Source organism: Chanodichthys erythropterus, chromosome 3 (genome assembly GCF_024489055.1).
Source record: "Chanodichthys erythropterus isolate Z2021 chromosome 3, ASM2448905v1, whole genome shotgun sequence".
NCBI lineage: Eukaryota > Metazoa > Chordata > Actinopteri > Cypriniformes > Xenocyprididae > Chanodichthys > Chanodichthys erythropterus.
Window position 1 is genome coordinate 52,059,718 of NC_090223.1, and position 27,684 is coordinate 52,087,401.

The window sequence follows — 27,684 nt, forward strand, 5'->3', positions numbered from 1 at the left end:
AGGATCCAGAATCAGAAAATAACTTTACATGTTAGGGTGAGTTCGTTTTATTTTTTCATAGCTGTAATACTGATCATATACGCCTAAATACACTTGTTTTTTGTCAAACGACATGTTGATGTTTGTCGATAGACTTGGTACTCGTGATACTTCACGGTGGAAACGGCCACTTATAAAATGGCTGAAAATGGTTACACTTTGTTTTTGTTTTTTTCTCCTAACAGGAACAAAGCATCGATCATGGTTGAGGGTGCCTTAGGAATAACGTTTATATGTAGGCTAATGTTCAAGGGCTTTTAAGCACCACCGCAGTCAGCATATTTTCTTTGGCACAAATCTTACCCAAATAAACAGCTGAAGTGCGGCCTAGGGTGCGTAACTCGCTGCTTTACTACCATACGATGCGTCGTTGAAGAAATCGACTGTTTTAAAATTGATTTGGCAACTTTTAGCACCTTTTGAAAAGTGCCTCAAACAATAAAAAGGCATATTTTCCTCAAACCATTGAACAGCTAGCCAGTCAAGCAGCACATCAGCCTGAGAGTGCTGAAGAAAGATGCCTATAATAGTACGTCATATGTGAATTAAGTTGCTAGTTGCAAATTAATTTTTCAATAATAACAATTAGTTGCAGTTTTAGGGGGATGGGTTCACAGAGCTTTGATAAAGTGAGTTCATAGGGAATTCATTATATATATTGAATAATGTTGTGTGCCTGATTAGTCCAGACGCTACACCACTTTACTTACAAAAATACTGATCTGCAACGTTCGTTCACGAAAGCTTCACGACGCATGTGTGTTCATCCTCTCAGAAAACCTCTCAGACTTCATCAAAAAGATCTTAATTTGTTACAGGTGTGGAACGACATGAGAGTGAGTAATTAATGACAGAATTTTCATTGTTGGGTGAACTAACCATTTAACCATGCTCCTACCACTACTACTACTGCAAAAAAAAAAAAAAAAAAGAGAGAGTCCCCAGAAAGCAGCCATGGTTGAACCTTACCTGTGCCAGAGTCTCATCTGTGAAAAGACCAACACAAGACCAACCCCATTTAGGACTCCTCAAATTTAGATATTCGTTAAAATAGGAGGTACTTCCTGAATAATTTAATTAAAAAAAATAGCTAATGATTGTAGGGGGTTGTGCTGTTTAATTTAAAACTCATTAAATGAATCCAGTTTTTTTTATAAATGTGTAAAATCACATATTGAAGCACTCAGTGAAGTCTGTTAGTGGAACTATTAAAAAAGGATATCCAATTACTGTTCTCTTCCTCCACATACAGGCCTCAAATTATCTAGCAGGAAGAGAAGCAGAAACCTGCCTGTAAAATGAAGGAGGCTTCTGTTCACACTCAGAGAGCAGCATCTCCAGGATTCAGTTGTGTGTCTATGAAGAGTAAGAACTCCATTGGTCTGCCGCCTGATCTCAGTGATGGACCTGCTCTGAACTCTGACTCTGTGTGAGTAGTAGAAGTGAAATTATCTAATTATCATCGTGAATCACTCACTGAGGTTTATTTCACTGAAAAGTAAATCACTTTATAAAGACAAAATGAAGGGATGCTGGCCACCCACAAAGGGTCTATCAGGAGTTTTTTACTTTTCATGTGAAGTATGAGCTTTAAGCTTAGATCATCACAATGATTTTTTCAACACTGAATAAATGGAATTCTCTTTAAACCACAATCTTAAAGTGTGTCTCTGAGATCCACTCCTCTCTTTGAAATCCTCTGTTTTGATAGGCATGCCACATTCAAGACATGGAAATAAACGCCCACTGCTATGATTGAGTAACAGTTTTAAATATTAAAATTTTTAACGTACCCGCCATTACACGTGTGGAATTTGAAAAATTTTAATGTTGAACAAAATATCATTACATCATTACTACTTCATGTAGTATTTACAGTTGTGCTCAGAATTATTGGCACCCTTGGTAAATATGATCAAAGATGACTGTAAAAAAAATTAATCTGCATTGTTTATCCTTTTGATCTTTAATTCATAAAGTTTGAAAAAAATCTAACCTTTCATTGAAGAAAAGGAATTGAAAGTGCGGGGAAAATCACATTATGAAATTGTAAGGAAAGGACCAAAATTAGCTCAAATTAAATAATTAATTTATAGGGAGTTATTTAGTTTATGACCAAGCAACTGAATCGTCCAGCATTTATCTGCTCGAGCCGTAATAAGCTCTTGTAGCGGATATGAATATCCACTATCGTGAAAACACTGATTAGAGCTTGGTAACTTTAAAGGTGCCATCGGACGTATTTTTACAAGATGTAATATAAGTCTAAGGTGTCCCCTGAATGTGTCTGTGAAGTTTCAGCTCAAAATACCCCATAGATTTTTTTAAAATATATATATATATATATATATATATATATATATATATATATATATATATATATATATATATATATATATATATATATATATATTTTTTAACTGCCTATTTTGGGGCATCATTAAATATGAGCCGATTCATGCTGCTGCTCCTTTAAATTCTCGTGCTCTCCACCCCGGAGCTCGCGCTTGCCTTGAACAGCATAATCAAAGTTCACATAGCTAATATAACCCTCAAAATGGATCTTTACAAAGTGTTCGTCATGCATGCTGCATACATGTGAGTATAGTATTTATTTGGATGTTTACATTTGATTCTGAATGAGTTTGATGGTGCTCTGTGGCTAAAGCTAACATTACACACTGTTGGAGATATTTATAAAGAATGAACTTGTGTTTATGAATTATACAGACTGCAAGTGTTTAATAATAAAAATAACGACGGCTCTCTTGTCTCCATGAATACAGTAATAAACGATGGTAACTTTAACCACATTTAACAGTACATTAGCAACATGGTAACAAAACATTTAGAAAGACAATTTACAAATATCACTAAAAATATCATGTTATCTTGGATCATGTCAGTTATTTTTATTTTTTTATTTTATTTTATTTTTTTCGCTATTTTTCTTGCTTGCTTACCTAGTCTGGTGATTCAGCTGTGCACATCCAGACAGCCTGCCCATGTGTAATGCTTTGAACATTAGTTGGCATATGCAAATATTGGGTGCGTACATATTAATGATCCCGACTGTTAGGTTACAGTCGGTGTTATGTTGAGATTCACCTGTTTTTCGGAGGTCTTTTAAACAAATGAGATTTATATAAGAAGGAGGAAACAATGGAGTTTTAAACTCACTGTATGTCATTCCCATGTACTGAACTCTTGTTATTTAACTTTGCCAAGATAAATTAAATTTTTAATTCTTGAAGTACACAGGAGATAAATTGACAAACATTTCGGCTCTTCGTCTTCGTCAGTGTAAGAATTTCATTCACTCTCAATAATAATATAGAAAATGCACTCTAAATCCACAGATGTTTTCAATCATGATTAAAACAATCAGATAATTAGTCCAAACTTCAGTTCAAGTCCATAATAGGTCACAATTAAAAAAATGACAAGAGTAAATCACGTATCTGACAAGATATACAACGATTCCCAAGGCACCAGAATAGATCTTTCAAAAATAAACACCAGAATAGCCCCGTCAATAATAAAGAAAATATAAATGGGATACAATAACACATCAGGCAGCAAGACGTTCATAAACACTGTACCCAAAGGAAATAAATAAATAAATAAATTAAATAAATAAATAAATGAAAAATAAAAATGATAAAAAACAAGAGAGGTCATAGTCTTCATTTAAACCTACAGGGGACATAGTTTTTAAATTGAACATCCAAAAAGCTTCTCTTCTCGAAAGTTTATTCACAATGTTGCCACCACGGCGAGAATTCTTTATCATCTCAATACCTACACAAGTGAGTTGTTCAATACGATGATTAGATTCAATGAAATGTCTGGCAATCAGAGAGGTTACGTCGTGTCTGCGAATAGCTGATTTATGTTCACTAACTCAGACCCTTAAAGGTCTTGATGTTTTTCCGACATAGCCCAGTGGACATGAACACTGGAGTAGGTAAATCACATTATTACTTGAACATGTTATACATGAATTTATATGGAAAAGGCACATAAAGCTTTTGCACCCCAGAATAGAAGAACATGATGTGCAATTGCGGCATGGAAAACACACCTGTATGTATGCTTTTTTGTCATCATATACGACATCTGATCTAACAAGCATATTTGAGATCAGTTACAACACGAAATAAACACGACTAAACATCTGAAGGTATGTTAAAATATATAGTACAACATACTGAAATCCGTATCATGTCTCGTGTAACCAAAATTTTGAATATCCAAACAGGTCAAAAGACATAATTAGGGCTGTGACGGTATGGGATTTTTTTCTTACTGTAGCGAAGAAGCAACAAATCACGCAGTTAACCGCAAATTACGCCTATACAATAGTACTTTGAGGAAACAATTAAAAATATTCCACAAAATGAATAGTTATGTTTTGTTTGTTATATGTAATTTTTACGACTTTCCAAAAATATAGAAAGATTGCTTACACTGGTCAGAAGCGAGAAATATGTCAAATTTGCCATTACTCCCTTAGCTGTTGTATTAGAAACACCCTAGCAGCGCTAACACTCGCAGAGTCAGGAATTGTGCATCTCAGGATATAATATTGGTTTGAAATGTGATTTTTATTCTCTTTGTTAGGTTTGGTTAGTGGTGGCTAAAATGCATCTTTAAGCACAACTGGCAGCCTGCATGGAGAGCTTCTTGAGACTCCAGAGACACCAGCAGCTTCAAATACCTGTTTGCTGCTCGACACTGGCTTTTTTTATAGCTGCCCTTTTAATACAATACATTTTTTGACAGGAACTTTCATTAATAAGCCTTTATCTGACCGAGTTCTGCTGTGCTCTAAATCACTCACAAATCTTATGATAATTCGATAATCTCCATTCAGTTTCACAAAATATTAGTTGTTTTCATGCCTTTTGCACAACATTGCACCATTTCATGCTTTTCATCTTCAAATAGATCTTTCTTCCTCCCCATATTGCATGAGAACTGTGTCTTGCTTAATAATGTGGAACGACCTCTAAGTAGAGTTTCCATTGATCTGGCAAATTATTTTGTCTGAGGTTGATACCAGTTATCTAAAAAGACATGGATAAATAAACGAACAAACATTTTCTTAGAAAAACTAAAATCTGAATGTTTATTGTACAGAAATCTTACTGATTTGTCTCTTGCATAATAATTTGGAACACGGTGTAGTTTCATATTTATGTTGAAATATGAGGCTATAGCCTAATATTAGTTTTTAAATTTCATTTACTTTGATTGTGAAAAGTGAACAGCATGACTAAGATAGGCTAATAAGATGCGCAATATGTCAGGAGACATGCAGTGGGTCAGACATGATTTTGACCACTTCATTACGTTTTGTTTTGTAGTAAGCCTTTCTTTAAAGTGAATTTCATTTTGTATAAATTGTATCTTAATTTTAATCAATGTTTCATCAACCAAGTGCCTGGATTTAATAAATAACAAGAAAATCAAGAATGTTGGGTGTTAACATCATAATTAATTGATAAGATTCTAACAATATATTTTAGTTGAACATTATCTGTAGACATCACAAGTAATGGAACCTAGCGGTTAATTAATAATAATTAGACACTTGCACAAAATAAATCCCCTAGGCCTATATGTTTGGCCTATATGTCCTATATGTCCAGAAGCACTTGAACATAAGACAGAAGACAGTAAATTATGATAAACAATGATTATTGTTTTTATAGTTCATATCACACACCATATGCACTCCTTTAATGTTCATCAGCAAAAATGTGGTTATGCGCTAATCATCACAGCCCTACTTTTAATGCAGATGAATTTTAAGGATTTGGAGCAATATTCACCTAATATATATATCATGCTGCAGCAGGAGCCTCATCAGTCCCTTGGAAGATCTTTAGTAGAGACTGATGAGAAAAGCATCTATAAAACACACGTTTTCTCTGTTATACAGTAGGGGGCGCAATTACACATCTTCTGAAAGAGTACAGTATCTCCTGATCAAAAACATTGGTGAAGAAGCAGAAACAAGTGATAACATATGTCAGTGATGGAGTACTCGAGTCCTGGACTCGAGTCACTATTCTTTGGACTCGAGTCCGACTCGAAGACTCCATTCTCTGGACTCGTGACTCGACTTGGACTCGCGGACTGATGACTCGTACTTGGACTCGGACTCGAGGATATATAAAATCAGACTTGAGCATTCATCACGTTGTTTTTGACTAAATATGTTATAAAAAATTATTTAAGTTTATATATAATATTATATAAGGTTTCGTGCCCAAGACCGGCCGGGATCTATTTTTTTCCCCTCACAGACACTGCTACCGCTCGCTCTCTTGACAACACACTCACTGACGTCACTCACTTTACGCTCGTGCATGATTCGCGGGCTATGGTCACTGTGTCAGATGGATGACGCAATTTTGACTCCTAAAATCCTGTGGTGTAGTGGACAAGAAACATGTCAGACTAACGTTACACGTTGCTTTCTGACCAGTCGTGTGCCGTCACACACGCACATTCACTTGAACACATACAAACGCACTCACGCTAAATCACTCGGTCACTCACTCATAAGCGCTCTCTCTCTCTCTCTCTCTCACTCACACACTCTCTCTCTCTCTCGGCATATCGTATTGATTTTTACGTTTTTAGTATTTTTAAATTTAATTTTAAACTCGAGACTCGACCCGGACTCGAGACTCGACTCGGACTCGAACTCTGGTAATCATGACTCGACTTGGACTCTGCTCGGACTCTTCTTTGGTGACTCGGACTTGGACTCGGACTCGAACACTGGGACTCGACTCGGACTCAACAGTTGGTGACTCGACTACAACACTGACATATGTAACACAGTTCGTAAATACGGGAAGAAGGAGGCGGGAACCGGTGAACATTTAAACAAAGTTTAATATGTAAAATAAACAAATACCAAAACGAAAGTAAAATGCCTGCAGTTCCTCACGGACAGCTGCCGGTCACACAAACATAACAGAACATAAAATAAAGTCCAGGCCTGGTCCTCTCTCGTCGCTCCCCTTTTATGCTTCCGGAGCTCCTCCGTGAGAGATTTGAGGCCTCGCGCTGTTCCCTCATGGCTCTCGCCCGCCCTGCTCTTCACACATATGTTCGCAGATGCATATCGAAAATAACATGATCACAAACTTTACCAACAACATATAAATCAAAACTGCTTAATGTTACTGAATGAAAAATCAACCCAGGATGAGCTGTAGGACTGTGAAGCTTTGGGGGTGTTGATGGACTTTATCTACTCCATTTAGGCTTTGATCATCATTCTGAATTTTCTCAGCTTTTTGCTCATGTTGGCTTTTTTTAAATAATGAAACTTATTCAAGTGTTGATATATAAAAAGAATGCATAAATTTAGAATAAAACTTTTTTTTATTGTGTTTTCATTCAGTAGATAATACAGATCAACTTTAAAGAAGCAATATTAAGTTCTGATGCCTTTTTCTCAGTATCATCAGCAAGAAGAGAAAGAGAGCAGCATCTCCAGGATTCAGTTGTGTGTCCATGAAGAGTAACAACTCCATTGGTCTGCCGCCTGATCTCAGGGGTGAATCATCTCCAGGATTCAGTTGTGTGTCCATGAAGAGTAACAACTCTATTGGTTTGCCGCCTGATCTCAGGGGTGAATCATCTCCAGGATTCAGTTGTGTGTCCATGAAGAGTAACAACTCTATTGGTTTGCCGCCTGATCTCAGGGGTGAATCATCTCCAGGATTCAGTTGTGTGTCCATGAAGAGTAACAACTCTATTGGTTTGCCGCCTGATCTCAGGGGTGAATCATCTCCAGGATTCAGTTGTGTGTCCATGAAGAGTAACCACTCCATTGGTCTGCCGCCTGATCTCAGGGGTGAATCATCTCCAGGGTTCAGTTGTGTGTCCATGAAGAGTAACAACTCTATTGGTTTACCGCCTGATCTCAGGGGTGAATCATCTCCAGGATTCAGTTGTGTGTCCATGAAGAGTAAAAACTCCATTGGTCTGCCACCTGATCTCAGTGATCGACCTGCTGTGATCTCTGACTCTGTGTGAGTATCATGTGCAACTCTGTGTTTCATTCCCCTGAATTCAGAAATTGATAAATGCCCTTTGACCCTCTCTGAGTGTAATCATGTAGGGTGGTACATTTAAAACAAGAACCAAGATTGTACAGAAAAATTACAAAACAAACTTGTTTTATTTCTGCATTAAAGTTCTTTAGCCAGAAATAATAAATCAACTGATGTCCTTTTTAGAACAAGTACATCACAGTAATAGTAATCATGATGTAAAGAGCATTACTTTAAAGAAAGAATCAGCAAGGCCTTTGATAAATATATATTTTTTTCTTTGTTGTTAGTGTTTCTCACTGTTATTTATCTTTTGGATGTACATGACTACAATCCTTTGCATATACAGGTCCATCATTTGCCTTTAAATTCCTGCTGTGCATTGTTAATCTACAGTATATAGGAAACAATATTGTCATAGAAAAGAGCCTTCAGGAACTTAATTTGTGATGTCTGGAAAAATTTGGTTACAGTTTATATCGATGGTCCACTTTAGACATTCTGTTGAACAAATAACGTTTCACTTGCATGTCACCTAATGCTGGGCGGTATGACCAAAAATTTATATCACAGTATATATATATATATATCACAGTATATATCGGTTTCACGGTATATGACTTTTTTTTCTTGTTTTTTTTTTCTATGCATGACCGGGCATTAACCACATTTTCTACTGACTGAGAAAGGAAATACTGCAGTAGATTGACTATTGCCCTGTTTTACTGTCATGATGAGTGAATATTGTAGAAAAATTCCACACTAGAGTTAATACAAGTTTACAGAGCCCCACAAAATTATGCTGTGGGGAGACAACAACCAATAAAACACAGACCTGCAACACTCATTACAGACACATGAATATTAAAATATGACCATGGAGATAGAAAAAAAAAAAAAAAAAAAAAAGTGGACCTTAAGCATTTTAAAAATCGAACCCTATATAACAACAAACTGCCAAAACGAGGGAGAAACACGGAAGAACATTTAAACCGTCTAAGGATATTTTCAGTACATTTAAGAGCACTACAGTCTCTGAACAAATGACACACGTAAGTTTAACACAGAAAGAATAAAGCAGTTAAATTTTTGCCCATTCTTCTTTGAGTTGTCAGTCTATTTATTAACTTACATCATCTTCTGTGTAGCAGAATAACCCATTGTGTCATAGCGGTCCAGATCAGACGTAGGCCTACAGTTCAGTGTCCTTTGCATAACGTTAAATTTAATTTGAAGAAGACGTGATGAAATATGTGCGCATACACGCTGCTGGTTCATGTTTAGAGCACTAGAGTATATGAAATAGGTCCATAAAAAACTTAAACACGCTCGCTCCGGTCTATATATCCATGTGGAGAAAGTTTATCTCATCAAGGCGCTGAGGACAGAAACCGCTCTATCTCGCGCGCCGCGTGCAGTTTGAATTCTCCGCTGTAATCCAGGGCTGAATCCGAAATCGCCCCCTATATCCTCAAATAGGGTATTATTTGAGGCGACAGCCATTTGTAGTGGTGTCCGAAACAATAGTGGACGTTATTGAGTGCACTCATTCAATCTCACATTGCACTGGACAAAATGACAATTTTCACCTGAGATTCAGAGTAAAACTACAGGGGGGTAAAAATGTCTTTAGAAAGATGGCAGCATCATTATTTTATTATTACACAGGGATTGGTTGGTCAATTAGTTAAATCTGTTGACTTTAGCAATCTTTTTTTCATTATATGCCAACAGTGACAATTCAAAAATGGAAAAAAATAAAATAAAAAAGCACTACTTGTGTTTTTTTGTTTTTTTTTTAGCTTAGTTTGCAAGCCTTTAACTCAAGAATTATTGATTATATATCTTAATATCCTTTTAGATTTTTAACAGACATTTGCTTTAGTATATTCATCTTCAAAGGCCTCATATAGTACAGTGCTAGAGATGTGGAGATTTCAATGTGGATCCATGAGTAAATTGGTCAGTTGAACACATTTTCAGTGATCAAAAACCAAATATGGGTCACTTTGCATATAGCTGATACTGTTTTTCTTTTAAAGAGTAATATCTGAAGAACAAAGAATGTTGAAACTACTTTCCTGTAGCTCAGTGGTTAGAGCATGGCACTAGCAATGCCAAGGTCATGGGTTCGATCCCAGGGATTGCACATACTCAGATACAAATGTATAGTATAATGCAATGTAAGTCGCTTTGGATAAAAGCGTCTGCCAAATGCATAAATGTAAATGTAAATATATCTCATGTTTTTCTATTAACACAATTGCATAGAATATACCTGAGTGCCATAAATATTGCTTTTCCAAAGATTGCATGCCTGTAACTCTAAAAGTAAGTTTTCTAAATATGATTTTAGATTGATTCTTAAACTTTTCTTTTGAAATATTCATTTTCAAGGCCATATATGGTTAAATCCCATAGATATGGGGATCTCAATTCAGCTTCAAGTTCAATGTGTTGTATTTTACCCATTTTCAATGGTCAGAAACCAAATGTGGTTTACTTTGCACTAGTGTTGGGCGATATGATCCATTTTCATATCGCCCTATAGTCAGCCTGTGAGATTTGTGATACATGATATTATAGTGCGGGGGGCTTACTTATTTGGTTAGGTTATTTGCCAGTAGTGAGAGATAACCTAATCTTTTGTGTAGGGTATCTCACTATGAGTATTTTATTATGTCTGTTGTGATGCTAAATGAAGCATTAAAATCTGAGAAATATTTCAACATGTCAGTGGAAATTTTGCGGACACATATTATCCTCTCATGCCTTTACAGATGCAGGATTTTGACTGTACTTCTGCAAGAGAAGGGTCAAGAAAGAGTCTGAGTTTGTGATTATATTTCCTCCTCCCTAGCAACCACGAAAAGCTCCCTCTGTCTGGATGTGCTTAAATGAACACTATAGGCTAAGGATGCTTTGCTGTCATATAGCCTATCACATATGCACGTATCAATAATCCCAAAGAACGCAGGGTACAGGGTTTACAGAGTAAGGGGCAAAAATCTAGCTGAGTCGATAGGTTTATGCTTAAGCCATTTAGAAAGCAAAGAGAAAGCAAAAACTGACCAAGCCTTTGGCATCTGTTGCTGGAGGGCCACCATCCTGCAGAATTCAGCACCAACCCCAATTAACACACCTGAACCAGCTAATAAAGGTCTATTAGAAACAAATGCTGTGTCCGAAATCACCCCCTATACCCTTAAATAGGGCACTATTTGAGGGGACAGCCATTTGTAGCGGCGTCCGAAACCATAGTGGACGATGTTGAGTGCACTCATTCAATCCCACAATGCACCACAATAACGAGTGTACAGCCGATGCACGCTCAACGACTTGAGAATACCCATAATGCACGGTGAGAGTCGCATCCATTCATTTTCCAAACCGCGCTGGTCCAACATAGTATAAATTCCTTTTTAAATTGATCATTAAATCGTTTAATTGAGGTTTGTACATGCTATTTTCCATGGCAGAGTTCAACATAAATATTCATTACTACTGGAGCTGCCAGTTTGCAACGTTTCAAATTATTATATTATACAGCAAGCACAAACTATGCAAAAATGGCAGACCCTCCGGTGCACTCAGTGTCCGAATTCACTCACTCCTTTCATTGACTCCTTCAAGTGGACTATACTAGTGAAGTAAAGTAGGGAATAGTGAATGAGGGTATAGGGGGCAATTTTGGACACAGCAAAAGAGTATAGAGCCCAAGAGGCGACATTCTGATACTTTTTGGGTAACAGCCACTAGATGGCGCTCCGGTTGCGCGGCCGCCATTATGGGGTGAAAATGCTAACTGGACCATAGAATCCTTCACATCTTACGCACTCAAAATCGTCAAATTTCACTGCCAAATCAGAAGCGCAATAGAACAATAGAATTTTTTTTTAATTAAGTCACCAGTAAATTTTATGGCTCCTACAGTAAATGTTGTATTGTCTTATATTTTTAATTTTACCAGTTGTGGAATCCAACCATTCATCCATCTGAGGTAATGTTGTTAGCCTATTTTGAGCATTTCCATTTTATGCAACTTTACACATTTATTAACAGTAAATTAATAATTAATAAATTTAAGATCATGTTTGCAGCGAACAATATAGATCAGACCTAGTGGAGTAATAGTAATGATAGTATCACTCCACTACGTCTGAATTGAAATAGGCTATATTGTATATTTTAATGGATCACGCTACAAACATAACGGTGATACATGATGCATTGCTGTGTCTGTTATTGCATAATTCCCACTTTTAGACACTTTTGCTAAAGCCAGAGGCAACACTGGGAAGGAACCCAAACTTCATCAGGTGGCAAAAATGGAGGAAAAATCTTGGGAGAAACCAGGCTCAGTTGGGAGGCCAGTTTTCCTCTGGCCAACAATGAACAGTGCATGATTTTGATTCAAGCAGCTTTATGGGTCGTAAGTCAGATTGGGATCAGAACAGTCAAATATTTAATCCAGTTCCATCTGGTTGAATATCAGATTCATCACGCTGGCATGGAAACAGTTTTGTTGAAGATTCAGTATTAATTGTTCTTCAGACATATATATATAATATTTATGACACTCAGATTAGCTGGTTCAGGTGTGTTTAATTGGGGTTGAAGCTAAACTGTGCAGGACAATAGCCCTCCAGGACTGAGTTTGGACACCCCTGAAGTCTATTTATACTCTAATGACTGATAGTTGACATTTAGGTGCAAAGTTACTTATAGTTAACATTATGTCTAAAGGAGACCATCAAAATAGTGTTACCATAAATTAGCCACAGTAGATAACTTCTTAAATGAACACTTTTTTTCTAAATGTGGTATGTTTTGAAATAAGATTAAATAAGAACGAAATAAGATGTTTTACCAATAAGAAAATTAAAATATTGTCCCTAATTTGATGAAGATCTATCCTATTTTTTTTTGTCTCTTAATGTCTTTTCAGAGGTGAGAGAGCTGATCAGATCAGATGTGTGTCCTGTCAGACCAGCACATCCTCCTCCTGTCAGAAACACATCAGTCATCATGACACAGAAGCAGCCCTGCAGCTCGATTCTCATCAACCAGTGCACAATGATCTTCAGAGAGTCAAAGACCAGCACAAAACCAGCATGAAGAACAGATATGAGAGCGTATTTGAGGGAATCAAACTACAAGAGAATCAGACGCTGCTGAACAGGATTTACACACAGCTGTACATCATAGAGGGAGAGAGTGAAGGAGTGAATGAAGAACATGAGGTGCTACAGATGGAGAAAAGTTACAAGACACTCCAAGACACTCCAATCAACTGCAATGACATCTTTGATCCTTCACCTGAACCAGGATATGAGGAGAGGAAAAGAGAGAAGAAAGACGAAATCAAGACTGTTCTTACTAAAGGCATTGCTGGAATTGGAAAAACCGTCTCTGTGCAGAAGTTCATTCTGGACTGGGCCGAGGGAAAAGCCAATCAGGATGTAGATTTCATGTTTGTGCTTCCATTTACTTGATTAAAGATCATCAGTACAGTCTTCACAGACTTCTGCTGGACTTTCATCCTGAATTTCAAGATCTGGACTCAAAGATTTATGATGAATGTACAGTTGTGTTCATCTTTGATGGTCTGGATGAAAGCATAATTAAACTGATGTTATCAGACAGTGAGAAAGTTTCTGATGTGACTGAGACTTCATCAGTGGGTGTGCTGATGTCAAACCTCTTGAAAGGAGATCTGCTTCCCTCTGCTCTCATCTGGATCACCACCAGACCAGCAGCAGCCAATCAGATCCCCTCTAAATACACCAACCGTGTGACAGAAATTCAGGGATTCAACGACCCTCAGAAGGAGGAATATTTCAGGAAGAGAATCAGTGAAGAGCATCAAGCCAGCAAAATCATCTCACACATCAGAAGAGCAAGAAGCCTCCACATCATGTGCCACATACCTGTCTTCTGCTGGATCTCAGCCACTGTGCTTCAGAACATCCTGAAACAAGATCTGAGTGCAGAAATCCCTCAAACTCTGACTGAAATGTACATACACTTCCTCCTCATTCAAATAAATATGAGGAACCAGAAGTATGAAGATAGAGATCCAGAGAATCTCCTGCAGTCCAACAGAGACGTGATTGTGAAACTTGCTGAACTGGCTTTCAATCAGCTGATGAAGGGCAATGTGATGTTCTATGAGGAGGACCTGAGAGAGAGCGGCATAGACGTCACTGACGCCTCAGTGTATTCTGGGATTTGCACCGAGATCTTTAGGGAGGAATCTGTGATTTATCACAGGAAGGTTTACAGCTTTGTACATCTGAGCTTTCAGGAGTTTTTTGCAGCACTTTATGTGTTTTTCTGCTATTTACACAAGAACAGTGAAGTTCTGAAAATGTTCCTGACAGGAAAGTCCAGAACTCAGTTTGAGAATGTTTCTCTGGATGTGTTTCTGAAGGGAGCAATGAATAAAGCCTTGATCAGTAAAAATGGACATCTGGATCTTTTACTCCGATTTCTTCATGGCATCTCACTGGAGTCCAATCAGAGACTCTTACAGGATCTGCTGATTCACACAGAGAACAACCCAGAGAGCATCAAGAAAATAATCCACAACCTCAAACGAGGTCAAAAGAACAATGTCAGTCCTGAAAGATGGATGAATCTGTCACACTGCTTGATTGAGATGAAGAATAATTCTGTTGTTGAGGAAATGCAGGCATTTTTAAAAAATGAAACAATAAGTACAAGTCTTTCTCTTGCACAATGTTCAACTTTGGCAAACATGATCCTGATGTCAGAGGAAGTGATGGATGAGTTTGACCTTAAAAAGTACAAATTCAAATCAAAAGAGGGTCAATGGAGACTGGTACCTGCTGTGAGGAACTGCAGAAAAGTTCTGTAAGTGTGAAAATATGAACATACAGCACTTATATTTGACAGAAGTTGATGTATTGTGATGAATATTATCTGGGTTTGTGTTGACATTTACAAGCATAAAATATAAATTACTGCAGTTGAGTATTGTATTCATTCTCTACCAAATTAATACTATTAGTTGTATAAATATTTTTAAGCTTTGTAAACAGAACCAGTGAAGCTACCAATAAAACAAGCCCAATTCTAAGGCAGTTAATACAATGTATTTAAAAAAAAAACAACAAAAAAACACAACATTTTATTAAAAACTAGGGATGCATCAATATCATCGGCACATTATTTATGCTGATATAGGCCCAACATAAAAATTGATTTCACTTTTTTAACTTTAGTTAGCGTGTTTAGTTGCTGCTTGAGCATAAACAACATCTGCAAAGAGCGATATTTTCTTTTAAAGAAATCACTTTAGAAATCATAAAAAATGTTATTGCAATACAGTACGTAACACAAATGCAATAGAATGTCATAAAAGCAAGATGACAACATGACAAGTTATAACCATAATTAAACTAAACTATACCTGATCTATCTTCATGCAGCATTCTCTGGCTCTGTAAGCATTAGCCTTTTAATCAAAGTCCTCTCTGTTTTCAGTTTGGCAGACTGTAAACTCTCTGATCAACACTGTGAAATTGTGGCTTCAGCTCTACAATCATCAAACTCCCCCCTAAGAGAGCTGGACCTGAGTGACAATGACCTGCAGGATTCAAAAGTGAAGCTACTCTGTGATGGACTGAAGAGTTCAAACTGTCAACTCAACATACTGAGGTGTGACTTACACATATTTTTATTATTATTATTTTATTTATTTTTTTTTATTATAATAATAATAATAATAATGTGTGATGTACTCTATTAGGGGTGTTACGATATAACAGCATCGGCATTAAGGCATCCAGCTATTTGACATAGCCTTTATCACTGTATATAATACTGTAAAATATATAATTTCTACCATATTCTGCGATTCTACATGTTGCCACTTCTTCTTGAGTCTCTCCATCATTGTCCAGCTCCGGTTTGAACATAAATGGCTGAACAAGTTCTGACATATCAGTAAGTCTGTGTGAGGTAATCGGTGCTGCTAACATGAGCTTTTGACGCTCCCTCTTCTTGGGTGCAGCAGCTCATTTGCATTTAAGGGAACACACATAAATGGAGCATTTTGCCCTATTTTGTTGTTTGATTAATGACATAAAGTGACCGCAGCAATATATCTTCTGCAGTCTAAGACCTGACGTGTGCGATGCAGATCTGACAAGCATTCAGTGTTCTCTGTGCTTACAAGGCATTTTGCCGCCTTCTCCTGTGCCGTCATTACTAAGCAACGAGGTAAACATCTGCTGCTTTGACGTGGGTAGGACCCAAATAATATAATATGAACACAGTCCAGTAGGGGCAGCAATCAAACTCGGGTTCGGTCCAGGCAATTGAACCAAGTGTTTTTGATTAAAACATTCCAGGATTTTTCTCCTTATAGTGGACTTCAATGGCCTCAAATGGTCGAAGGTCAAAATTACAGTTTCAGTGCAGCTTCAAAGGGCTTTAAACAATACCAGACAAGGAATAAGGGTTTTATATAGCAAAAAGATATGTCATTTTCTAAAAAGAAAAAGAAAAAGAAAAATTATACACGTTTTAACCACCAATGCTTGTCTTGAATGATCTCTCTTCTTCTTCTTCTTCTTCTTCTTCTCTATTAAAATTCCGGCAGTGTAGACACTGCTAAGTGTATTACTGCCCTCCACAGGTCAAAGTTTGTTCAAACTAATTGTTATATACTTGCACTTAGGGCTGGGCGATATATCGAATGCTTTTGTCACGCGCATTTCGTCAGTAAAGCCGGTTCCCTGATTACCGCTAAATCGCCATCACCTGCTTTCAAATGGAGTGGCATTTAATAGACAGAGCCGTAGTTCACTGATAAGCCACGCAATATCACGCTCAATATCGATATGAATCGCCGTCGATATTGAACGCAATATTGTGTGGCTTGTCCTAGATTTGGTTCAAAATAGGGATGCAAGTTAACAGGTTAAGATATTATTGTGAGGAGTGTAACGACATATTGCAGTATGATATTTCGTGATGCAAAAATGTTACGATATGTATCGTAGAGTGATGGCGATGTCATATTCCTGTTGTCATATTCCCGCTGCAGTCTGTCATGCTAATAAAAGAGCAAAAGACAAAGAAAGTCATTCTCTTCTCTTGACTGAATAAGTTTTATAACTTTATTTGTAAGCATAAAGCTGCAATATGTAAAAAAATGTCAGTAAAATATCCAAAAACCACTAGGCCAGTGTTGCCATTGCAGTGTTTTATATATATATATATTTTGTTTTTTTTTTTGTTTTTTTCACTTGAGTACTTACAATATAACAAATGTTTCCAACTATTTGTAAATTGTGAGAAAATTGTTATTTTAACCAAGGATTCAGGACGTGTGAGTGAGTTGCCTGTAAATTGGGTCATATTTGCGTTACCCTCAGTTTTCGGTTGTATTTTGTTGGAAATTACAAAGACACTTTAATATATTACATATTTTAATAGACAAGGGAACAACTGTTTGGTTACATTTATAGACAGAAAACGTCTCAGGTTACATATGTAGATATTTAGGCCTGCAGCATAATGGGGCCTGCAACATTAGTGGGAACCTTAGAGACGCTGCCTTTCTGAGGGAACAAGAAGGCTTTAACCATGCCCGGAGCGAAGTCCAAGCAAGAAGGAGAGACCGAAAGAGCTTGAAGGTCTCCAATCCTCTTTAAAGATGAAATAGCAAGAAGGAACAAAGTCTTAAGAGTGAGGAACTTCTCAGGAACCTCTTCGATGGGCTCGAACAGAGCCATGGACAGGCCTTCCAAAACTATGGCCAAATCCCAAGTCAAGACTCTCTGATGTGCCGCAGGTCTTAACCTCAATGTACCACGGAGGAAGTGAGTTACCCATGGGTGCCTTCCAACTGAAGCACGATCCAAAGGAGTGTGGTAAGCAGAAAAGGCCACCACAGTCACCTTCAAAGTAGATGGGATAGCCCTGATGAGAACTTTTCCTGATGGAACTCCAGAACTGTACCAACTGGGAAGTTAGCAGGGTCCAACATACGACCTCTAGACTATGAAAAGAACACATTCCATTTCAGGGAATATAACCATCTCGTGGAGGGAGCTCTGGATTGGAGTATGGTCTCCTCTACCTCTGTAAGGGGACCTGAACCTATAAGTTGGGCCCCCTCAGTGTGTCATCTTTTGAGACACAAACAGATCCACATCCGCTTTCCCAAAGTATTCCACCTCGGGGTGAAGTCTCCACTCCCCAGGCCTAATTGAGATTAAGACCGAATTCCAAATTCCAGAAAAGAGGTTCTCTGAGCTGGAGCACACTTTTCTTTGTGTTCAGCCATAACCCCAATGACTTCATATGGGCGATATCTGTGGACTGAGGCAGGTTTAAAAAAAAAGTCAAGCAAGGTTGTGACCTGGATTGTAAAGGCTGGAACACACCAAGCTGACGCCAACGAACTAGTGGCAACGAAAGCAGACTGCGGGGTTGGCTCACATCGGCAGCGTCTCTTTCCAAAGTTGGCCTGACACACCAGACCAACGCTGGACAGCCGACGGCCAAGTAGCATGTCAGTTCTGCACCTGTGTGAGATGAAATGCCTTTCCGATTCAGCAGGTGGCAGTATCTGAACAGCCATTCAGAATGATCAGATGGCCCGGTGGACCGTCAAGCTCCGACGCCGATTCAACATTTCGAATCGGCCGAAAAAACCCTGATAAGGACCAAGGACTGACAGTGCGGAACACACTGAGAAAACTGCCAATACAAAAACAAAAACTGCCAGATGGCCGACCTTCAGCTTGGTGTGTTCCTGCCTTAAGAAGCATTCGTCTAATAGACTGGACCAACGAGCTTCTTGTTTTTCGGTTGGCCAGCTGATGTTTAATCTAGCAACAGCAGGTAGTCACAACATCCATGAGCTCCTCATAAGCTTCTGTGTGAGTTGGCGAGTCCTCAACATCACAAGCATTGATACTGACAACGTCTAATTCCTCAGAACTAGATTGTTGCAGTACCGGCGCTTCACCAGGGGAAACCGCAAAGCATGCTTCCATGCTCCTGAAAGCACTGGGTCCTGCAGGTAAAGGCAAAGAAAGGGCGGCGCCCATCTTTACCCCCTCTACAAGATCCATTTGCAAACCCCACTAACATAATTATTTTGTCAAGTGACTAAAAAAGCATAATCAGATGCAGCTTTTTTTTTTTTTTTTTTTTTTTTTTTTTTATAAGTAACAGTGTTACAGCATTTTCTCCATCATACAATATGTTTTAAAATTAATTGCATGCCATTTATCAACACAAACCATCCAGCATTTGAAATGACATTCTAAAATCGGTCAACCTTACAGCAGTGTGCAACAATGTATCACAGCAGCCGCCAAGTGATGCACAGAGTAACATTATAACATTATTTTCAACACACTCAAATGTATCTAATATAATAAATAGAGATGTGTTAATACTCATGACCAGAAAAGCAGAAGCGGCGCCGGCGACTGTGGCATAATAAAAGTTCCGCTGCTCGCAAGGCATGTGTTTTGTCTTGGGCTGCAACAACTATTCGATAAAATCAATAATAATCGATAATGAAAATCATTGACAACGATTCTCATTATCAATTAGTTGGGTCTGCCCACCGTGCACAGAAAACGTCTGTCAATCGTGTCAAATTACAGCACTGAATAACGCATTTCTATCAACAAAATGCATCTAAAAATAGTGAAGGACACTACTGCAGGAAAGGTACATGATCCAAGCTGCCCAAAGCATTAGAATTATTTATTTTAATCTTCAAGCTAATGCATTAGTCTAATGGCTTGCCTTGTCAGGTGCTTTGACAGATGCAGGTGCGTCCTTAGCGCAAAACATTAATTCTACAGCAATATCCTTATCTGTAAATGTTACAAATTCACACAAGCATTTCCATTTTGCATAAAGGCTCGTCCTGACAGTCTGCGTCAAACTTCAAAGCTGCGTCAGACCGACGGAACGCGGTAGAGAGGGAGACAATTAATATTAAATGCAAAAATATAAATTTTGCTGAAATATCTGTTAAAGTTAAATTTAGATTTAGATTTAAGTATTTTATTAGTCTAGTAACTGCAGACAATTGGAATCTGCCAAAATTAGAAAATCAGAATTGGCAGGTCACACTAAAAAAAAAAAAAAAAAAAAAAAAAAATTGCTTTTCATCCACCTGTAATTGCTTACTCTGATTCATAAATATTTTACAGTCAAGAGCTATTGCCAGAAAAAAAGTATGAAAAAAAACAAGATAATGTGGCCATTGATGAATAATGTATCTTCAGGTACTCTATATCTGATGTTGTCATCATTAAATAGTTAATATTAATAATATATAATAATATATATTATGAAATATATATTTAACATTAATTATTAAATAATATGTAAATATTTACATTCATGTTCTATGCAGACACCTTATCAGAAATATGAGACAATGCACACAATGCTCTCAAACATTTTTATATTGAGTCTGTATGTAATTAATTAATTAATTATTTTTTACCGTATTTAGATTGGCTGGCTGTAATCTCACTGATCAGTGCTGTGAAATTGTGGCTTCAGCTCTGCAAACATCAAACTCCCCCCTGAGATATCTGGATCTGAGTAACAATAATCTGCAGGATTCAGGAGTGAAGCTGCTGTTTGATGCACTCCAGAATCCAAGCTGTCAACTAAATGTACTGAGGTATTTAAGGGGGTATTTAACCTTGTTTTTTTTTGTTTGTTTTTTTGTGTGTGTGTGTATGTGTGTGTGTACGCGTATGTGTGTGTGTGTGTGCGTGTGTGTGTGTGTGTGTGTGTGTGTGTGTGTGTGTGTGTGTGTGTGTGTGTGTGTGTGTGAGAGTGTGAGTGTTTGCCACATTGAGAATGTTGTATAGGCTCACCCCTTCATTTATATCTATGTATGTGTGTTGGATTTATTGATTTTTATTGGATAATTAAAACAAACAAAAAAAATTATTTACAGTTACAGTTTTTACAATTTATTCCTATGGGTGTCCATTTTTGTACATGAAGGCAAGATTAAGGAAGGTTTTTTTTCAACCACTTAACATTGTTGAATTGAGTCCAATTTTTTATTTTTGTGTGTTCAGGTAGCAAACTTAGGAAAAGTAGCCAAGTCTTGTACCGCTCAGATTAAAGTATAAAAAAAACTAAAAACATTTGTCTCAAAGGTAGCTAAAGGTTAAACTAGAACCAACAGAGGTCATTGTAGACCTAAAATCTCCAGCTGGTACAATTTACCCATGCACATGATTACTGTTTTCATATGGCTAAAAAAAAACGTATTATTATGTCACTGTATTATGCCACTGTCTTCACAAAGTAATGTCTAGAGTCATGTCACTACAATTTTTAGTCATCAGCTATGTTTTTGTCCTGCTGTCCTATTTTAAGCAGGCTACACCAATCACTTTTGGTGAATATAGGCTAAACCAGCCTGCAATGACAATAAGAATTAGAAGGAAATAATATTTAGGTGGTGTAAAATTATAAAAAAATGTCATTAAAGTCCCTGTAAAATCAATTCTGAGCATTGATTCTAAACACATTATAAATGTTATAAATGTGATGCTAAAACACAAAACAAGCAGTGGCGTAGTCCTAAACCAAACCCCCTACCAAAAAAAAAAAAAAAAAAAAAAAACAATAGTAAAGTACTAGTTTTAGTTGTAGTAGCTGTATGTTGTTTTTCACTAATAACATTTGTTTCATTAAAAACAAATGAACACAGTTGTGGCAGGGAGGGCGTGGTTCAGTGAAGTCTGCAGCAGGAGAGAGAGTCAGGAGATGCTTGGTAAGTGAGTGGGTTAATTGTAAATCACGAACACCTGTTTCTAATTCCAGTAATTGGCACGGAGACAGGATAAAACACCAGGAGAAGCAGGAGTGTGTGAGAGAGAGAGGGACTGCTGACTGAGAAACACTGGGACTGAGCTGGAGAGCACTACTGGAGTGAAGCCCGTCTGTGGATGTGGATTGTTTATTGTGCGTTGCACAGACTTTTGTTTGGACATCTTGTTATTGAAATAAAAACGCAGTCAGCAGTCAAAGTCGACCCTGTCCTCTTCCTTCCCTACGAACTTGAACTTGTTACACTGGTGCCGAAACCCGGGAAGGAAGAAGGGAGCCGCCGCCATGCACTCGACCTCTGCCCAGCCGTTTGCGGAGATCATCTCATCCCTCGCGGTCATGCAACAGGAACATCATCAAGCCCTGCTGGACCTGCGTACGGATCAGGAGCGCCGCTTTGAGGCCATCATACAGGTCCAGCAGGAAGACCGCGAGAGGTTCCGGAGCTGGATTGACCAGGAGGTTCGTGCTAAGACCACCAGCACACTCGCTGCGCCCACCCACCTGCCGCTGAATAAAATGGGGCCACAGGATAACCCAGAAGCCTTCATGGACTTATTTGAAAGATCAGCTGAGGCTTCTGGGTGGCCCCGGGGGGAGTGGCCGGTGCGCCTGATCCCTCTGTTATCAGGAGAAGCGCAGGTGGCGGCGCAGCAGCTCCCTGTACAGAACCTCCTGGTCTTCGACGATCTCAAGCGGGCCATCCTACAGCGCGTCGGCCGGACCCCGGAACAACATCGCCAGTACTTCCGCTCATTGGGGCTGGGGGAGTCCGGCCGGCCATTCCTGATGGCCCAACAGCTCCAGGACTCCTGCCGCAAATGGCTGCTGGCCGACGGAAGCGACGTGGAGCAAGTCATCGATCGGGTGGTACTGGAACAGTTTACCACTCGGCTTCCGAAGAAAACGGCCGAGTGGGTCCAGTGCCACCGGCCCACATCGCTGGATTCGGCCATCCATCTGGCAGAGGACCATATGGTGGTGTGCCCAGGGGTCGGCGAACTTTTACCATCAATCTCTCTCTCTCCTTCTGTTCCCCTCTCTCTCTCTAGACCTGTCCCTCTCCCCAGGTCTCGTCCGCCCGGCTCGTCTCGTGTTCCACCCCGGGGGCGGGGCGGAACTGAACTTGGATCAGTTTCTGGACCTAGAGCCCTGCCCAGGGGGGCGGGACTGTCTGCTGTCGGGCTGGACCCCACTCCTGTTTCTCCCCTCTCTCCGCGCCAACAATTTAACCCACTCTCTGCCACGAGAGCGGCGGGTAGGTCTGGGCCGGTCTGTTGGCGTTGCGGGGACCCGAAGCATTTCGTGGACAGGTCTCCTGTCATTGAGGTGGGGACAATGATCCGGGTCCCGGACGACCCGCAGACTGCCCCTGGTCAGGCTGGCCGGTACCAGATACCTGTGAGTATCAAGGGGGGTACCTATCAGTCTTTGGTGGACTCAGGTTGTAACCAAACCTCCGTTCATCAAAGCCTGATTTCGTCCGGGGCATTGGATACAAGCCGCATGGTTAGGGTGCGGTGTGTGCACGGGGATGTGGTGGAATATCCTATGGTGCCAGTTATTATTCAATTCAGGGGTCAAAAGCATAGTGTTGAGGTGGCAGTTAACCCGCACCTCCGGCATCCGTTAATTTTGGGAACCAATTGGCCAGCGTTTACTGAATTATTGGGGGCTTTATGTACGGATGCCTCTTGGGGAAAAAATGCACTGGAGAGGAACGCGAGTGTGCAGGCGGGAGAGACTGAACCGGGACCACTGGGTACTGCCTCAGGGGAACAGAGCGAAATCGAGAGACTTATTCTCTCGGAGCGCGATGATTTTCCCTTGGAGCAGTCTCAGGATGAGACGCTGAAACGTGCGTTTGAACAGGTCATCACCATTGACGGTCAGCCTCTCCATCCTGGACAACCGCTTACTCATCCATATTTTGCAATTATAAAAAATAGGTTGTATCGAGTGACCCAAGACGCTCAGACAAAAGAAGATACAACCCAGTTGTTAGTTCCTAGGAGCCGCAGGGAAATGCTTTTTCAAGCGGCTCATTCTAATCCAATGACTGGTCATTTAGGACAGGTGACGACACTAAATCGCCTCATGACCCGATTTTTTTGGCCGGGCATTCACGAGAATGTGCGCAGATGGTGCGCGGCTTGTCGTGAATGTCAGTTGGTAAACCCACCGGCCACCCCAAAAGCGCCTTTGCGCCCCCTCCCATTAATGCAGGTCCCCTTCGAGAGAATTGGCATGGACCTCATCGGGCCATTAGAGCGATCAGCACGAGGACATCGTTTTGCATTAGTCATTGTGGATTATGCAACACGATATCCCGAAGCAGTGGCTCTCCGCAACATTTCCGCTAAGAGTGTTGCTGACGCACTGTTTTCTTTAATCTCCCGAGTGGGGATTCCCAAGGAAATCCTCACTGATCAGGGCACGGCGTTTATGTCACGGACGTTACGCGAACTTTATGAATTATTGGGCATTAAATCGATTCGTACCAGCGTCTTTCACCCACAAACGGACGGGCTGGTCGAACGTTTTAATCGCACGCTTAAAACAATGATTCGTAAATTCGTACAGGAAGACGCCAAAAATTGGGATAAATGGTTGGAACCTCTGTTGTTCGCTGTGCGAGAGGTCCCGCAAGCCTCCACAGGGTTTTCCCCCTTCGAGCTTCTCTATGGTCGTCAGCCTAGAGGGGTGTTAGACGTCATAAGAGAGGCTTGGGAGGACGGACCGTCTCAATCAAAAAACGAAATTCAGTATGTGCTGGACCTGAGAACAAAACTCCACACTTTGGGGCGGCTCTCTAGGGAGAATTTGTTACAGGCCCAGGACAAACAGAGCCGGCTGTATAACAGAGGGACCAATTTGCGTAAATTTGTACCGGGAGATAAAGTGCTTGTATTGCTCCCAACGTCAAGTTCAAAATTACTTGCAAAGTGGCAAGGACCATTTGAGGTCACACGGCAAGTTGGAGAGCTCGATTATGAGGTAATACGCTCAGATAGGAGGGGAGCACGTCAAATTTACCACCTCAATCTCCTTAAAAAATGGAATGAGGGAGAATCAGTGATGCTGGCGACGGTGATTAGCGGAGAGGATGATCTTGGGCCAGAGGCGAATATAAAAAAAGAATCTCTCGCACTGGCCCCAGGGGGAGATCATCTCTCGCCCTCCCAGCTCATTGATTTAACCAAATTACAGGCAGAGTTTGCTGACGTGTTTTCTCCCCTACCTGGTCGTACAAATCTCATTCAGCACCATATCGAGACAGAGCCGGGCGTGGTGGTTCGCAGCCGGCCGTATCGCTTACCTGAACACAAGAAAAAAGTAGTTCAGGAAGAATTAGGAGCGATGCTTGAAATGGGGGTAATAGAAGAATCCAGCAGTAACTGGGCGAGCCCGATAGTTTTGGTTCCCAAAACGGACGGCTCAGTTCGGTTCTGTGTGGATTACCGCAAGGTGAACGCTGTGTCGAAATTCGACGCGTATCCAATGCCACGGGTGGACGAATTGCTTGACCGGCTCGGTACGGCTCGCTTTTATTCGACATTGGACTTAACAAAGGGATATTGGCAGATCCCCTTGTCGCCATTATCCAAAGAAAAGACAGCTTTCACAACGCCGTTTGGATTACACCAATTTGTTACTCTTCCGTTCGGGCTGTTCGGGGCACCGGCCACCTTTCAGCGTCTCATGGATAAAATTTTGCGGCCCCATGGTGCATATGCTGCTGCTTATCTGGATGATATTATTATCTTCAGTAATGACTGGCGGCGGCATATGCAGCATTTGAGGGCCGTCCTGAGATCGCTGAGGGGGGCCGGGCTCACGGCCAACCCGAAGAAGTGTGCGATTGGGCGTGTGGAAGTAAGGTATCTGGGCTTCCACTTGGGACATGGACAGGTGCGTCCCCAAATTGATAAGACAGCAGCGATTGCGACCTGTCCGCGCCCTAAGACCAAAAAGGAGGTTAGACAGTTCCTCGGGCTGGCGGGATATTATAGAAGGTTTGTACCTAATTATTCGGACCTCACCAGCCCGTTGACTGATCTAACTAAAAAGGAGGCACCAGATACGGTCCAGTGGACGGAGCTGTGCCAGCAGGCCTTTACCCAGGTGAAGGCTGCTCTATGTGGCGGGCCATTGCTTCACTCTCCTGATTTTTCTCTCCCTTTTTTGTTGCAGACTGACGCGTCGGACAGGGGGCTGGGTGCTGTCCTGTCCCAGGAGATAGAGGGGGAGGAACGGCCGGTGCTGTACATTAGCCGTAAGCTCTCTAAGAGAGAAGCTAAGTACAGCACCGTGGAGAAAGAGTGTCTTGCCATCAGGTGGGCCGTCCTCACCCTCCGCTATTATCTCCTGGGACGGGAATTCACCCTCTGTTCGGATCACGCTCCCCTGCAGTGGCTCCACCGCATGAAGGATACCAACGCGCGGATCACTTGTTGGTATCTGGCTTTACAGCCTTTTAAGTTCAAAGTGGTCCACAGGCCGGGTGTTCAGATGGCTGTGGCCGATTTCCTCTCCAGAAATGGGGGGGGGGGGGGGGGGGCTGCAGGCCGGATGGCTCCCCGGCCTGAGTCGGGCGGTGGGGGTATGTGGCAGGGAGGGCGTGGTTCAGTGAAGTCTGCAGCAGGAGAGAGAGTCGGGAGATGCTTGGTAAGTGAGTGGGTTAATTGTAAATCACGAACACCTGTTTCTAATTCCAGTAATTGGCACGGAGACAGGATAAAACACCAGGAGAAGCAGGAGTGTGTGAGAGAGAGAGGGACTGCTGACTGAGAAACACTGGGACTGAGCTGGAGAGCACTACTGGAGTGAAGCCCGTCTGTGGATGTGGATTGTTTATTGTGCGTTGCACAGACTTTTGTTTGGACATCTTGTTATTGAAATAAAAACGCAGTCAGCAGTCAAAGTCGACCCTGTCCTCTTCCTTCCCTACGAACTTGAACTTGTTACAACAGTGAATACTAAAATTGGTTGACTCAAGTCAGTCAGTTCCCTTCAGAGATACATTCAGGGTGCTTTCACACCTGCCTCATTTAGTTCGGTTGAATCGTACCAGAGTTCGTTTGCCCCTTTGGTGCGGTTCGTTTGGGCAGATGGGAAAGCAGCAATCGCACTCGGGTGCGCACCAAAAGCGGACCAAACAAGCTCTGGAGCGGTTCGCTTGAGATGTGAAAGCAATTGACCCAGTTAACGGACCAACGAACCAAATGATATCATTTTCATAACGGAAAATATGATATAAAAATCAGTAATGTCTGATTCTGTGAGCGAGCACATTATTTACCATATCTGAAAGCCAACAAGCGCCTCTGTTGTGTAATTACACTTCTCCGTGCGAGAATGCTGTCCCGACGAAGTCTCAATTCCCGCTCTGCTTCATTATAAAATTCAAATGGTCTCTCTCGACAGACACACGGACAACAGGTCGCCTACTAGACAGCGCTGGGAAATCCAGAGATGGAGAGAGAGAGAAAGAGCGCGGGTTTGAATTTGCCACAGCAAATATGAATTAATTGCGGGAGAGACGGCTACATTTATAAAGTGTTTGTGTGTGTCTCGACAGTTACAAATAAAGCCACAATGAGCTCATGGAGCTAGCTTGTCAATCATTATTTTGATGGATGACGCAGCGAAAACTCTGACCAATAAGAGGACCGTTGTACTCGCATGTGACTTGCCT

At 40.5% G+C, this 27,684-nt stretch overlaps 1 pseudogene; it reads left to right on the forward strand.

The window, feature by feature from the left end:
* Positions 1 to 1,337: 1,337 nt before the first annotated feature.
* LOC137004849 (NACHT, LRR and PYD domains-containing protein 3-like) lies at positions 1,338 to 22,075 on the forward strand (annotated as a pseudogene).
* The last annotated feature ends 5,609 nt before the right edge of the window (positions 22,076 to 27,684 follow it).